A 17,856-nucleotide genomic window follows, 5' to 3' on the forward strand; every position below is an offset into this window, starting at 1 on the left:
CTATACACAATACTTGAAGCGGTGACAAAACAGGACAGGGCAAAATGTAGTGTTCCCTCTGTGTGCCTACTCCTAGGTAGGGATACTGCAATGCTGAAACACCAAATGGTTTGAGTAGGGTGTCTATGTCTTACACTTCCTAGCTATTAAATATTGTCTTTGGTCACTTTTCACAGGTATCTTAATGTACCTGCATATGTGATTTTTGGCTCTGAAGATTTTCTTTGTATGTCCAGTCTTCTGTATTTCCTTATTTCCATTACAATATACTAATTTTCTGTTCATGTCTTACATGTTATAGGAACTGCACTGTTACCTATGACATAATATCCATATATTATAGCATATACACCTAGTGAATCATATTCACATTGCAGGTAGGATCACTGACTGTAAATTATGATATCGTTTTGAGTCAGTCCATGTATATTAAGACAACAGATAAATCTTAATTGTACCCAGAGCACTTCCTTTGTTGAGAAATGACTTCCCATATGTGTTTATCAAAAGTAGAAGTGGCAGGGGGCAGAGCCAAGATGTCCAACCCAAGACAGCAAAAATACAGAGGTCTGCAGAATTATTCTCAAATACAGGAAAGTATTTAATTTTATGTAATAATTCTCCATCAGATACATTGTTAATAGTCTAGTCTTCATTTCTTCCAACTTTGGTGGAAAAATTCAATAATTTTCCTGTCAAATTTATCAGAAGACTACTTCATTAAACAAAGTGAGCAGCACAAAGCGCTCACATACTGATCCATCCTTGAGGAAAGATCTGCATCTAGTAACATCGACTACCAAGCATTGTCTCTTAAAATGGATGGATTTCAGGAAAACCTGGAAACTCTATGGGAGAATTTCCTTAAACAAACATGTCTTTAAGGAGTTACTGCAGCAACATCAAATCGAAATATCCGACATAGAAAACTCATTAAATGACATAGATAGAAGACTGAAGGAAGAGGAATCTCACACTGAATTTCTCCTCAGATTACCCGGCTTCTCAACAATATAGATGATTACCGTCACGGCTGCTGCTGGTGCCAGGTTAGGAGTGCGCTCCTAGTTTGTTTTGCCCTGTTTTTCCCTTGGGACCTTGCCTGGGTGGATACATTCATTGAACTAAGGTCACCTACCTCATCCATACATTTTGCTTAGGCAATATACTGCTCTGCTGCTTCAAATCCCCACTTGGACATTGGAACAGAGTCTCCCAGAGGATACTAAGAAATTGTTTTGCCCTGTTTTTCCCTTGGGACCTTGCCTGGGTGGATACATTCATTGAACTAAGGTCACCTACCTCATCCATACATTTTGCTTAGGCAATATACTGCTCTGCTGCTTCAAATCCCCACTTGGACATTGGAACAGAGTCTCCCAGAGGATACTAAGAAATTGTTTTGCCCTGTTTTTCCCTTGGGACCTTGCCTGGGTGGATACATTCATTGAACTAAGGTCACCTACCTCATCCATACATTTTGCTTAGGCAATATACTGCTCTGCTGCTTCAAATCTCCACTTGGACATTGGAACAGAGTCTCCCAGAGGATACTAAGAAATTGTTTTGCCCTGTTTTTCCCTTGGGACCTTGCCTGGGTGGATACATTCATTGAACTAAGGTCACCTACCTCATCCATACATTTTGCTTAGGCAATATACTGCTCTGCTGCTTCAAATCCCCACTTGGACATTGGAACAGAGTCTCCCAGAGGATACTAAGACATTGTTTTGCCCTGTTTTTCCCTTGGGACCTTGCCTGGGTGGATACATTCATTGAACTAAGGTCACCTACCTCATCCATACATTTTGCTTAGGCAATATACTGCTCTGCTGCTTCAAATCCCCACTTGGACATTGGAACAGAGTCTCCCAGAGGATACTAAGAAAGTATGTGTGTGTGATACTATTTGTGCCTCCACTGCTTCTAACTCTGTTTGTTAGTTATGCAAGCTATCTTCCTGCCAGGTCAGCCAGCAGCCTAGACACTTCTCTTTTTCTACCATCCACTTCTCTCCCATCTCTTCCCTGGGTTTCACCAGCTCTTCCTTATTTTATTTAACTCAGCCCCTAGACCTACCTAGTTGGCCTAGTGCATTCTCTGCATTGACCACTAGAGGGCGTCCCCTCCCCATTGCCACTACTTTTCCCTCACTTATTTCTTGCTTTTACTCTGCCAATATCTTCATTCCTACTTTCCCATCCATATTACATATAGAATTCCTTACTTACCCTGCTACTACTTACTCTCCTGTAACCTTTGCTCCACTGATTGGCTCTCGATCCTCTCCTGGTGTGCTACCCCCTGTCTCCCACTGCATCTTGCCTATCACTTGTTGGTCTAGCCATTCTCCTTCACACTACGCTCCATTACTTACTACCTTTTCCCTTCTCTCCCTGTTTGTCCCCCTCTACATATCGGAATACACTGTTCACGCTATCTCTACCCTACTCTTTTAACCTACCATCATATCTCTCATTCACTATCCTTCCCCTTCTCCCTTCCCCTCTCTCCCTGCTTTCCCCGCCTCTATCTACCATGATATACTGCTCACGCTAACTCTATCCCACACTTCTAGCCTACTAGTGTATCCTTAATTCTCCCTCCCTCCCCCTAGACTCCTCGATCCTTCGCACATCCTTTACCTCCCGCATTATACGATTGAGGACCTTCCGGCTTGTCCCTACTAGCTTGTATCCCTTGCTCCTCCCCACCTCCCTGCTACTTCCGCCTGGAAGTTATTTATACTCCCCCTCTCCTTAAGGCGCCATTTTTGAATCTTACCGTCACGGCTGCTGCTGGTGCCAGGTTAGGAGTGCGCTCCTAGTGTAAGTAGATCCTGAACATATCGCAACAATATTATCGGGGCTTTTTCCCCTAATCTGTTATGGTATAGGAACTTGTTAGTCATACTATGCTTGTATTTCTAATTGTACACTGTTGTTTGCTGCTATAGAATGCATCAAGCATGTGTTTTGGCTTAGATGTGCGTCGCTATATTACGACTGCTGTTTAGAGAACTTAAAGTGCATTGGTCATGGTACAGGAATATGTTGGTCATACTATGCTTGTATTTCCAATTGTACACTGTCGTTTGCTGCTATAGCATGTATCACTCATGTGTTTTTGTTTAATTGTGCATTGCCTAAAAACGACTGCTGATTAGAGTGTTTAAGAGCGCACTGGTTAAAACGACTGCTGATTAGAGAGTCTAAGAGCTCATTACTTGAAAGCGACTGCCGCTTAGGGTTTGCCATACAATTCCATCACTCACACTGTTCCTTCTGAACGTAGACTTCTTGTACTACTTCTATGCTTGATGGAACGTAGTATGCATTACTCTGTTCACAAGTAAGTTCTACAATTTGACTAGCTTGAGCCTAAGCCTCTGTAGTCGCTACCGACTGTGGTGCGACATTGCCCTGCCGGCTCCTGACTTGATAATACTTTATCTGCTCTGGGAAGCCGAGGCATCATTATTCGTGAATATCGCAACACTTTAATAGTTTGACTATGTTGCCGATAATACCTGTTAGGGCCATTTAACACACCATTTGTTCTAGAGGCCATTTGCATTACTTTTCTGGACATCGCAAACGGACTACTCTGTTTGTTTTTATGCCTACATTGTTTATCTATATTGGTGCGACAATTAGACAAAGGGAACTGTTCGTGGTTGCTTCTTGAACTGTTCTGTAGCTGTTTGCACCCCGCTTTAGCCCTAACAAACGCTGGTGTAATATGCCAACTGCACGTGTCTGTGCTAGCTTCTCATTGCCCTGCCAGTCGCTACCGTATGGTGCTCAATGAACACATTGTTATTCTGCAGTATTAATAATTGATATCTGCTTAGTTTTATCTTGTATTTAGCTATGGATTTTCTGATTTGAGTTAGTGTCTTCGGAGTGAATTATTATCTCCAGACGACACTACTCTCTTCCATATTGCTTGGAACAGTTTTACTAGACATTGACTTAGCCAGTTATGCACTTGTCTGCAAGTAGCTCCGCTAGGCTTTAAATGTTTTTAACCTAGTTTAACTGAGTCTGTTGTATTCTGAACATAGTATTACTCTTTGTATTACAGTTTGATAATACTTTTAGCATATTATTTTACCTGCTTAGTACCAATTTTAAGTATTGCAGTGTGTCTCTGTTACTCTGTTACTAACTCTTACTCATCTTTCCTCCTGTCTCCAGTTGTTTTGCCCTGTTTTTCCCTTGGGACCTTGCCTGGGTGGATACATTCATTGAACTAAGGTCACCTACCTCATCCATACATTTTGCTTAGGCAATATACTGCTCTGCTGCTTCAAATCCCCACTTGGACATTGGAACAGAGTCTCCCAGAGGATACTAAGAAAGTATGTGTGTGTGATACTATTTGGGCCTCCACTGCTTCTAACTCTGTTTGTTAGTTATGCAAGCTATCTCCCTGCCAGGTCAGCCAGCAGCCTAGACACTTCTCTTTTTCTCCCATCCACTTCTCTCCCATCTCTTCACTGGGTTTCACCAGCTCTTCCTTATTTTATCTAACTCAGCCCTTAGACCTACCTAGTTGGCCTAGTGCATTCTCTGCATTGACCACTAGAGGGTGTCCCCTCCCCATTGTCACTACTTTTCCCTCACTTATTTCTTGCTTTTACTCTGCCAATATCTTCATTCCTACTTTCCCATCCATATTACATATAGAATTCCTTACTTACCCTGCTACTACTTACTCTCCTGTAACCTTTGCTCCCACTGATTGGCTCTCGATCCTCTCCTGGTGTCTTCCCGCTCCGTTCGCCCTTCGGGCTCACTCCGCTCCCCTACCCTGCCCCCAAATCCCACCCGCCCCCAGTGCATCTAGCTATATCCCTCTTGTTTCCACACCCACTTTTTCCCTACACCAATCACCCATCAACACCTTAGACACACCCCCATCAGCCTATTATCCAATTTCCAACCACTCCCACAGGTACTACATTTCAATACATCCCACTTCTAATACACTCACTCACCTACCCATCCTAATTACATCCAGCTCTACTCCCACAACTCTTTTTCTACACTACCTTAGCTAAACACTTCTTATCCCCTGCACTATTTCATACATAGTAGACAACTGCAACACTCAATACTAAGTAACCCTCTCAACATGCCTCTAAACCCTTATTCCATCCTATGTCTTCTATCACTTTATCTTAAACTATCATATCTTTATCACCTCACCCAACCTGAAACTTCTTACCATCTACAGCTTTACCACACAACCTACCATCTGAATACCCCACTCTCACAATCACACTTTCCCATCTCTCCCCATCTTCACCCAATAACACAGCTCCTCACCTTCTCTTTCAAACTCTTCACCCCTCAGAAATACTCTATCCCCATAGCAAATAAACACCCCTTAATCATTTCAGCTGACCCAAACCATTTTCATACTCTAATCAACTATCTTTCAAACCCCATCTTCCATCTCTTTACCTGCCTTTTATCTGGCAATATCCATCCCAAACCCGGCCCCTCCTCCTCCTCCTCCTCACACAAGCCTATATACTTTACTTCTCTAAACTCACAAAGTATAGTGAATAAAGTCCCTACCCTCCATGCATGGCTCACACATAACAAACCTGATATACTATCTATTTCAGAAACTTGGTTAAAGCCCTCCATAAAAGACTCTGAAATAACTCCACCCAGCTACTCAATCATTAGAAAAGACAGGACCCAAAAGAAAGGCGGTGGAGTTGCCCTCCTTTACTCCTCTTCCTTGCTAGTTACCCCATATAACAAACCTACCCCCACATTTAACAATGCTGAATTACTCCTCTCTCTCCTCCAAGTTAATAAGCACAAACACATTTGCCTAGCATCCCTCTATATTCCCCCAGGGGACAATATTTCAACACTTGAAAATATCCTCTCTTGGCTCTCTGACAATATTAGCAATGAAACCATAATTCTAGGAGATGTCAATATTAACTGGGTCTCCATCCAGTCTCCAACCAACCCTCTTAACATCAATCTACACAACTTCTCCCAGCTAATCAATACCATAACTCACCCTTCTAAAGACCCCTCCAGTGGCACCATCCTTGACTGGGTTCTAGTGTCACACCCCCACTATTTTTCAAGCAGCGGTACTCTTCCTGACCCTCTTGGTGATCACCTGCCCACTTTCACCCACCGACTCCCCTGAATCTCTAATCGCACCCACAACTACATCACTACCCGCAATGACAAAAACTTTAACCCTTCAATTTTCATTGATATCCTGAAAGCAATTAATTGGAACAATTTGAAGATACTGCCCCTAGAAGAAGCAGTTGCCTACTTTAACTCCACATTTCTAGGAATACTTGATTCCCAAGCCCCTCTACGAACAAAAAGAATAAAAACTAACTCAGCCCCCTGGCTAACCAAAACTACTCTCTCTACCATGAGGCTTAGAGACAAAGCCTGGGGACTCTATCTGAGAAACAAGACACCTGACAAACATATTGCATATAAAACCCTTCGAAATAAAGTAAAAAAGCTAATAACCTCTGATAGACAAACATACTTCTTCACACTCCAGAACAATAATAAAACTAACCCCCAAAGATTCTGGAAGGGAATTTCCACCCTCCTCAACCCCAGCAAACCACAGACCCCAACCCCAGACCCAAACATCCAAGACTTGGACTTAGCTATTCAGTTTAACTCCTTTTTCATCGACTCTATTAGCAAACTCACCTCTTCCTTCTCATGCTCCCCCCCGCCATCTAACACACCCCCTCCTCCTACCATAATCAACCCTAACTCCATTTCTACTTCACACAGCCCATCTTCCACCTCTTCCACTACTATTACTTCCCCGCCAACTGAACCCTCCTCAAATTCACCATCTCTACTTCCCTCTCTATTCACTTTAAAACCTGTATCTACTACCACTATTAAGAAACTCCTCCAGAAATTAAAGCCGTGTACTAATGCCCCTGATAACATTCCCTCTTATTTCTTACACATAGCTGCAGATGCCATTGCCTATCCCATTAGCATTCTAATAAACCGTTCCATCCAAGAATGCACCGTGCCTCAATTGTGGAAGCAAGCATTCATTATCCCCCTTCATAAAGGAGGCAACAATTGCAACATCAATAATTTTCGTCCTATTGCTATTCTATCCCCCATTTCAAAACTTCTGGAAAAGTGTATTCACCTCCAACTCTTGCCACATCTCTTAGATAACAACCTGCTAACCCCCACTCAACATGGATTCAGGCCAAACCACAGTACCATGACTGCCCTCTTATCCTTTCTTGAGACTGTCAATAATGCACGTGATTCTGGCCACATTGTCTCTACCCTACTTCTTGACCTATCCAAGGCCTTTGATACCATCTCACACAATCTACTTTTAACTAAACTGTCAAAACTTAACCTCTCTCCCTCTTCCATAAATTGGTTTTCTAGCTATCTATCAAATAGACACCAAGCAGTTATATGGAAGAAGGCCACTTCCCCATTCCTTAGCACCCCCACTGGAGTTCCCCAAGGATCTATTCTGGGCCCCCTCCTCTTCAATATATTTATCAATGACTTTCATAAATCTATCCCTTTTGCAAACATCATCCAATATGCAGATGATTCCACCATTATCTGCTCTGCCATCTCCCCCTCACTGCTCCAAAAACTTACTCAACAAGCCTTTTCAATAACTGAACATTGGATGAAAATAAACCACTTAGCACTCAATGCCTCCAAAACAAAACTTATGGTATTCACCCCTTCCAAAGCTACCTCCTTCAATACCAACTCCTTCTCAATTACCAGCCTAAATAACACACCCCTAGAACTAGTGTCTGAAACTAAGCTACTAGGTGTACTAATTGACAATCGGCTTAGTTACAATTCCCATCTACTACTAAATATAAAAAAACCCATCAAAAACTAGGCATGCTCTACCGTCAGAACCAATACCTTACAAGCCCCTCCAAAATTACACTCGCTTCCTCTTTTCTCATCCCCTCACTTCTCTATGGTGCTCCATTACTGACTAATCTTCAGGCCTCCCTAAAAAAACAACTTTCTTCTTGCTATAACAAAATAGCCAAATTCGCCAACAGCCACAGGTCCTCTACCCACCATTGCTCTTCTCTTCTAAAATTAAATTGGCTTGAATTACCAAATCAGCTTACATATATTCAGCTGACTTTCGCTCATAAGCTCATTCTTAGCCCTTCTCTTTGTCCCTCCCTGTCTTCTGCCTTCAAAATGCACCTACCAAACAGAGTCCTAAGGTCTAACAATCAAAATCTATTAGTAGTACACAAACCATGTCATCCCCCAGGCAAACATTTACTATCTTTTAACCTTGCCCGTCTCTGGAACTCACTTCCTCCATCCATTCGTACTATCACTAACAAATTCATGTTCAAAAAATCACTTCATATATATCTAAGATCCCAATGGGATTGTTCTTGCTCCCTCCCCTCATAGATCTATAACATTCCATCCCCCTCACACTTATGACACACAACTCATCCTATTAAAGCTTATGTTCCCTCACTATAGTTATTTAATAAAGACATTCTGTGTTTCTTCTTCAATAACTTCTCTGAAGGCATATCTCAATACTGTTTTTATTTTTGAATGTTTCTCAAATTTATGCCTAAATGTATTAATGTTTTATCTCTACTCTGTATAATTATCTTGTAGTTATTGTATGCACCTAATTTTGTCTATATTGGAGCTTTTCTCCCCAGGACTCCATTGAAAATGGGTTCTTTTGGCCCAATGGACTATCCTGGTAAACCAACTGCAAATAAATAAATAAATAAATAAATAAATCTGGAGAATGGTGAACGATGATGTAATATCAGAATTTTTAGACTACCGGTGAAAAATGAAGGTGAGGACATAATTACTTTTCTAAACTCTTGGATTCCTGAGTTTTTGGGCTTACAGGAAGGCTTTTCCAATGACATTGAAAGGGGTCACAGAGCTACAGGGAAGTCAGCAGCTTTAACACCTACACCCTCACCAAGATCTATAGTAATACGATTTCTATATTATATAGACAAATAACTTGTTCTTAAAACTGCCTGGAGAAAAGCTCCTCTAAAGTTTAAAAAACATCCAGTCAGATTTGATAATGACTATTTATCCAAAGTCATGGACAAGAGGAAAAATGCTGGCCCCTTCTTAAATTTCTTAAACAAAACAACATTTAAGCACAAATAATTTTTCCAGCTAGAATAAAAATCCACTTGTCTAATGAAATAACTTTTAATAATCTAGAGGAAGAATCTTCCTTTATTAAAAACAACATAATTTGTATTAGAGATGATATGGACTGGTCCTCTTCTTCTCTGAAAAGATCCTTAGAAAAGAATTTCTGGACTGATCTAAAAAGAAAAAAACAAAAAACTGATCCTACAACTGCAAATACTATCAAATCTATCCAAGTATGAACTTCCAAATAATTTTTTTTAATTAATTCTTTAAAAATTTGCTTACAACAAATATTTCACTGTTATGTCACTTATTAAGCATTAACTAATTTTAAATATTTTGAGATTATCACTTTTTATTTTAATGGAAAACTCACAGACGTGTTTATTGCAATGTAATAACAGTGAGATGTTCAATATGGAGTTGCTTTTACCAAGTAAATACTTTGGTTCTTGTTGTTTCAGTTATTAAACTGGCAAGGTTTGCTTATCTTAACTGATGGTAGTAGTTATTCTATATTTGCGCAATCATTTATGTTGGGATTTGTGTCTGAGGCCATTTTCTTTTCTGGTGGATGATGAGGTCTTTTAACAATTTTTTAGTGGTTTGTCCTTTCAATTATTAGATGTTACAGTGTGTGTTATGTACAGGCTGTTAATTTTTGAGCTTTGGTTGGTCATTTAGAGTGCAGCTTAATTGGGAGGCAGGGATTGACAGCTATGACTGTTACGCATTAACTGACTCACATTATTTAAATGCTTTTTCTCATTCTTTAACCAATCTTTTTTTGTACTAGTAAAAGGTAGATTACTCCCAAATTGAGTACCAGTAGCAAATTAGAATACAAAAATGAAGCTTTTTACTAACCACGAGGTCCCTCATGATGTAATCCAATGATTGCCATCCATTAACTCACAGTTATGGAGTTACTGCCTCTCCTTCTTTTGCAGTGGTTATGGAAGTTGTAGGACCTTACAGTGTGACCTTTTTTATGCTGAATGGTTTCCAAGTGTTTTCTTTCCTCTATGAGCTGAAACATATAGAAAAGAGGGGAAAACAGAAGAAAGTGTATTCAGTGACTAAACCAGTTCATTAACAAGCACTATTTAAAGTGAATATTAAGAGTGGCTGTAACTCTCAATTAAACACTTGTTTAAAAATAAATCTGTTTCGAACCCAGAAGAGTTATACTAAAAAAAATATACACAGCCATAAAAATATAATATTTATACTTTATATCATATTATACTATAGCTTGTAACAAATGCATTCTAAACTTACTGACAAAAGCAAGTTGCAGCTCAGCTTTTTAAATAAGCAATCTAGTTATGAAAACACGAAGACTATTTGGGGGGATCTGGATTGCAATTTGGTAAACATAAACAGACTGTAGTGGTGATATTTCTTGAACTTTATTTATTTTTATTTATTTTACATTTGTTAACCGGGCTAGTCCAACTGGATACATGTCCATTTTCAGTGGAGGCCCGAGGAGAAAAGCTCCACTATCTAATACTTAACAAGCTAAGAATATACAAGTTATACAGTAAAACCATTTTCATAAACTTCATTAGAGGCTATCTAAGTGTCTGAGTACAGTGTGAGTCAATAGCATGAGTCAATAATAGATACTTTACTAGGTTATAAAAGTTATTAATATAGTCATAAGTAACAAAATCTATAGTTTTATATAACTAATGAGCTATAGCCAGAAACCTTTTTAAAGGAAGAGAGGAAAGGAAAAGCAGGTGAGAGGAAGGGAGGGAAGGAAAGGAAGAGAGCAAGGTTACCCAGGGTTATTGCAAGAGCAAAGCCAGTGGTTAGTTAGGAAGAGTTTTAGATTGGTTTTAAATAGTGGAATAGAAGTCAGGGATGTAAGATCTGGTGGTAGTAGATTCCATATTTTGCCAATTGAGTTAGAAAATATGGAGTCACCTGCTACATTATTAGCTCTAGAGGTTTTTACAAGAGTTTTGTTACAGGAACGTAGCTTCCTCATGTTGTGATAGGGCTTTATGCGGGTAGAGAGCATTGGTGTGTTTTCAGGGTGGTAGAGGACTTTGTGGGCAATAGTGAGTTGATAGTATTGGATGAGATGGGGTAGTTCCAGCCACCCTAGTTTTATGAGATTCAAGCAATGGTGAGTTCTGTATGGGGATGCAGTGGCAAATCTGGCGATATTGTTGTAGGATGCAGTTAGTTTATTAAGGTTGGACTTAGACAGATTAGTGTATATAGAAGAAGCATATAAAAGGGTTGATATTAAGTGGGTTCTAGCTATAGTAGATCTAGCCTCAGGGGTTAGGAAAGGTTTGATTCTATAGAGTGAACCAAGTTTCCTGTTAGTTGTTTTATAGTGGAGTTGATATGACAGTCAAATTTTAGTTGGTTGTCAATAGTAATACCCAAGAGTTTCGTGGTTTGGTCAGGAGTGATAAGAGTGCCATTGTTTGATGTAAGTGTGAAATCAATGGAGGGTGATAGGTGAGTGGGCAGAAAGAGCAGAAGTTTGGTTTTTTTGGGGTTAAGTAGGAGACAGTGGTTAGAGAACCATTGCTCAATGGTGGTGAAGGTGTGCTGTGTTAGTGAGTGAAGTTCAGTCTGGGTTGAGGCAGAGCAAATGATTGTTGTGTCATCAGCATATTGAATACAAGTAGATAGAGGAGTGGCTAGATGTAGATCGTTAATAAAAATGGAAAACAGAAGAGGACCTAAGATGGAGCCCTGAGGAACTCCTATAGAGGTGGGGAGAAGATTAGAGAGATGGTTGTCCCAGAGAACTGCCTGTTTGCGTTTTTCAAGATAGGATGTGAACCAGCTTAAGGCTTGATTGTCAAGGGAGAGGGAATGTAAGCGTTGTAGGAGAAGTTGATGATTAACCATATCGAAGGCTTTAGACAGGTCTACAAAGAATGCAGAAGAAGTAGTGTTATTGTTGCGATTTATGTTGATAGAGTCAATGAAGGATAGTAGGGCGGTGGTAGTACTGTGGTATGGGCCAAACCCATCTTGGCAGTTAGCTAGGAGATTGTTGTTTAAGAGGTGATTAAGTAACTGTTTGTGAATACATTTCTCCATAATTTTGCAAGAGGAGATAGCAATGCTATGGGGTAGTTAGAATACTCTAAAGAGTCACCGCCTTTGAAAAGAGGGATGATGTAGGAGATTTTCCAGACAGAAGGGATAGTACATTCTTTTACAGTCCTATTAATTAGTAGAGAGATGGGGTACGCTATTGCTTTGGCACCTAGTTGGAGGTATTCTGCAGGTAATTTATCTGCTGAAGGGGTTGTTGGCTTAAGTTTTGAAGTAAGGACAAAATGTAGGAGGTAGATATGGGTTGGAGGTGAAATGGAGGAGGGTGGAGCTAGGCTTAGTAAGTTTGGAGATGTCAGGGATTTGTTGTTCAGCTAGCTTTAGAATGGCTGAAGTAAAGAAGGTGTTAAAGGCATTAGCTATTTCTGAGGGAGTTGGTATTAGAGCCTTGTGGAGTAGGTGTGGCTGGTTTACCTGGGGATAGAAGAGTATTAATAGCAGACCAAAATTTATTTGGTTGGTGGAGGGAAGATTTTTGTAATTGAGTGTAGAAATTTTTTTTATCATTTAGGATAGCTTGTTTAGTCATATTTCTTTTTTGTTTAAATGATAGATGGTCAGTTATATTTTTAGTGGTTCGCCATGTGTTCCAGGCTTTGTTTCTTTTAAGAATTAGTTGCCTAGTTTTGTTAGAGAGCCATGGTGCTGTTTTAGATTTTATCGTATGGAGCAGTGGGGCATGGTGTTCAAGGATGGTGAGAAAGGTATTATTGAAGTGGTTAACTGCTTCATCTATTGGGAGTGCTTTAAGAGGTGACCAGTTGACTTGCATAAGTTCATTTTGAAACAGATTGGGGTCAAAATGCTTTTACAACGGGTTGATCGAACTTGGGTTGGGATGGAAAGATTAGTTTATGCCTGATGATATAAGTTAGGGAGTGATCACTAAGGTCATCTGGGAGGGTGCCTGTTGTATATTTTGCTGGGGACTGTTTGTTAAGATCCAATCAAGTACTACTTCTTTGTTACTATGCTTGTTTGCTCTTGTAGGGGTGTTTATGTGTTGAGTAAAGCCATGCAGGTTAATAAGAGTAGATGGATTAGTATGTTCACATGAGTTCCAGTCAATATTCAAGTCTCCTAAAAGTATTGTTTCTTGGAGGAGATTTAGAGAAAGCCAGTTTAGCAGGTCTTCTAATATAGTGGGATTTTTTAGGTATATAGGTACAGATAATATTTATATTTTTGTGAGGATTAATTTTGAGTTTTGTGATAATTAATTCAGCATTTGTGCCAGCTAATAGGGTATGATTTATTATGGTTAGGTGCAGGCCTGTTTTGTAGAGTATAGCTACTCCACCTCCTTTTTTGTTTAAGCGGTCCTGTCTGAGGATGTTGTAGCCAGGGGGAAGAATTTCGTTGTCTTTTATTGTAGGTTTTAGCCATGTTTCAGTTAGACAGAGGATGTCGAACTGTTGGACTTCAAGTAAAGCATGTATTTGTGGTATTTTATTGCAGATGCTACGTATATTAAGTTGGGCAATTGAGAGTGATTTGGGAGGTTTTGTAGTTGGGGTTGGCTTTGGATTAGCTAGATGGCAGTTGTTTAGTACTGGAGATAGGTCAGGGCCTGGGTTGGGGTGTATATCTCCATGTATTAAACTTCATGTTTCTTGTCCATTTATATAAGGAATAATAAATAAGATAAACATTTCCTGAATAACATTTTTTTTAAATATTGAGCTGGACCTCAGTTACCATTTGATCAGTTAACATGCTGTCAGCAGCATCATATGATTAACAGTACTATTTCTTGGGAATCACTAGTCAAAGGTTAATTTTTAGTACAACTGTGTTATACACTAGGTGACCTTTTAATGAATCTTCTGGGAAACTTGATTGCAATGTGTTTTTGGAATCATTGATATAAATATGAACAATTCATGCTGAATACATGCAAAAGATGTTAGGATATGGCTATGGAAAACATGTATTGACATTACTAGGTTATAATGTATTAAGATGACAAGATATGATATGCTTATATTTAAATTTCACAGTAACCTCTTCACAGCCATACAGAGAGATTGGTTAGACTTCTGGGTTTTCAAGTATTCAGATACACTGTAACTCCAGTTTGACCATTATTCTGATTATCCAGTTTATGAAAGAGGGGTCTATAGCATATCATACCAAATAACAACCATATAGCTGGACTTAGGTCTGCATGAGAATCTGGTCAGTTATTGCATAAAAGTGCACTAGTATATGACATTTATAAATAGTTACTTCTCCTGATTCATTCTTATATCCATTATATTTAGAAAGAAATCAGAATCTTAAGTCTTGTAATATGTTATGTTAAGCTCAGCTGGATTTACTTAAATTCTTACTCAGGGGATAGAATCGATTTTGATGCTTCATTATCTTAATTTTAGAAGGAAACAGTAATAGTATTTTCTATTCCTAGTAGTTATCTGTGACTAATGTTGCTGATGCTCATGTTATTAGTATTATAAATTATAAGTCATAATCTTCAGAAACAAATCTAAATTGTTTTAAGGTGACATGTGATATGATAAAAAAAGAGAGAAAAGGAAGAACCTGGACCTCATATATTATGACACAGTTTACTGAACATTAATGTTACAATTTCTAGAAGCACAAAGAACAAACTGCAAACCAAGGTACTTCAAAAATATGGACACAGTACACCTGGAGCCACAATTTACAATAAAAAGTGTGCTTTAATATTGAAATGCTGATAAAAATAAGTAAAAGATAAGTGCTTTTGTCTTCTTAATGAAAACTTCAGATAAAACCATGTTTTGAAAAATTGAGTCCATATATACCCCAGTCTAGATCACATGAATACCAAACCCCCAGTGATGTCATGCTACCTTTGGAAGGATTTAAAAAGGACTTTTAGAAGATTTTAAAGGGCAGTGCAGGTAAAAAACTGACATAAATTACAACAGATTTAAGTTAGTTTATAAATGTGCTTCTGAATTTTTGCATACTAGTAATGTACTGACAACATATTTCAGCCATTATCTTTTTAAAGTTTTCAGTTTTAAAATACAGGTTATAGATATTTGGTGATTCAAACCAGGCCAGTTCATGACATTAAGTTTCATTTGCCAGCAAAGTTCAAGTTTTTCCAGATTTAATGTTCATGGGCCCCCTCTGTCTGAGAGGACATATTGTTCTAAAATGAAAAATTTAAAGGTATGGTCAGGGAGTTCCACGGTATGTTTGGAAAGAGCATTGGTTACCTTTTCAGTTCTAATATTATAAATGTGCTCATAGATTCTGTCATGTAGACTTCTTTCTGTCTTACCAACATAAAACCCTTCACTGTGTCAGCATTGAGTACAATAAATGACTTTAGAATTACAATTAAAATATTTTTTGGGTTCAAACTAATTAAATTAATTAATTATAAACAAATTACCAGTTAAAATATACTTGCAATACAAGCAGCAGACACATTTCGCCATCCCAAAGTGCTTTGATTGTAGTACTGATAGGTTCATAGGTTCATAGGTGTGTACTAGGCTAATGGCCCTGGAGCCTTTACAAACCTAGCCCATAGAAGTGTCCTGGCATCATGCTGCCCACCATTAGTTCCGAGTGCCTTTATCAAGTAGAGCCACTGAAGTCACCCCCTGGGTGATCTTTCTATTTCCCATCCATTCATCAAGATTTCGGTTGAAGAGGGCCAGTGAGGTGCTCTGCTTGAGATGTATGGGAAGTCTATTCCAGAGCATGGACAGTCTCTGGGTTATAAACCTGTCCCTCCAGCATGTTCTGTTGACTGTAGTAATGAGGCTGAGGTCTCTGGAGTGTCTGGTGTTGAGGGAATGGGATTTCTTTAGATGTAGAATTTCTAACAGAGCTGGGTCAGACATGACTTTGTAAGTCAAGCAGAGATCGCCTCTTAGTAGACTATATGAGGCACAGAATAGCTGGAGTTTTTTGTCTATCTGTATAGAATGTGTTTAAGGCATATGATCCTCTTTGTGAGGTAATTTTATGGCCTTTCCAGCTGCTGCATGTGTCTAGTGAGTACATGACAAATGGGGCATTATACTCGATGACTGGCCTAATGAGGGAAGAGAAGAGAGAGAGATGATGACATCTTTCTTCCTAGATGCAGAACCCTTCGTAATGAGATGTGCCACACAGAAGGATTTTCTGACCACAGTGGCAATGTGGTGGTCGAATGAGAGGTTGCTGTCAACCTGTGTCCCTAGATCTGTTATAATGCCTTCAGTGTTCAGTGGGCTCCCATCAATGTGGTAATTAGTGAGACCTGAATTTTTCCCAAAGAGGATGATGACGCATTTTTTTTAAATTTCTCTTAAGGCCATGGTTTGGACACTAGTCACTGGTCTCAGTGAGGCTTTTCTGTAGGATGTCTACATCACTTGGGTAGTTAATAATGGCTCCCAGCTTGCAGTCGTCTGCAAACTTGGTCATCCAGATTCCCTCTGTGTTGGCCTGGATTTCTGAGAAGTAGACGACAAACAGGAGAGGACCCAGGACCAATCTCTGTGGGACTCCACTCATGACTAGTCATCAGTCTGACTTGGAGTCTGCTACTTTCACACTGCGGGTTCTATCTGTAAGCCAATTTGCAACCCACCTAGTGATATGGCATTGGGCCAGTGCATTGATGCATGAGAGGTTTTCTCAGTTGATGGAGTGGTAAGTGAAGTCACCTAGTATGAGATTTTTGGGTTGGACCATAATAATTTCCAGGCTGCTTAGGAACATGGAGTGACAGTCTTTGGACATGGCTGGAGACCTATAGCAGGCTATGACCTCATTTGTCATCTTACCCAATGTTAGTTGTAACTGAATTATCTCAGATGTGTTATATTGGGCTACTAGTCTGGAGGTGTGCATATTGTTTATGAATATGGAAACACCACCGCATTTGGAGCCTCGGTCCTTGTTCTGGGGCAGAAAGATGTGGAATGAGTTATAGCCTGGGAGCACAGGGTGCTTTCTGCTGCTTTAAACCAGGTCTCTATTACAGCACAAATGTTAATGTTCTCCATTTTGAGGAGTGCTTTAAGCAAGTGCATCTTGAGATTTAGACTTCTAGCATTGAGAAGCGTTGAGAAGCATGACCGTCAGATTGCATTTATTTATAGCTATTATGGTGTTAATTTAGTCTTTGGAACATCACCTAAAAAAGGCACTATAGGTGTGGTGAGAGCCTTAGCCAGTATCCGGAAACCCAAGGGTGACAGATGCAGGCTATCTCTAGCAAAGCATCAAGGACTGTCAATCATGTCATCCAAGCAAACAGATACTGGATCCCCTTAGAATGACACCTGAAACTTTTCCAATTGTTGAAGTCAATCATTTTTTGCTTGTACTGCTGTATCATTCTGGGTGACAGTAGGATGCTGCTCAGGGCTAGGGTCATACTTGCCTGGGCCACATAATCCAAGAGTTCCTCCATGTCTCTTTTCAGGTAGTCCAGGGAGGTGTGTCTCAAGTCATTCACACCCACATGGACAGTGACAGTCATACTTGTAGTTGTGGAGTGACTTGAGTACATGTGTTATGTGTCAGATTCTGGCACCTGATAGACAGCTGACTG

This window comes from Protopterus annectens, chromosome 5.part0, assembly GCF_019279795.1.
Source record: "Protopterus annectens isolate FY-2018-M chromosome 5.part0, PAN1.0, whole genome shotgun sequence".
Lineage (NCBI taxonomy): Eukaryota > Metazoa > Chordata > Ceratodontiformes > Protopteridae > Protopterus > Protopterus annectens.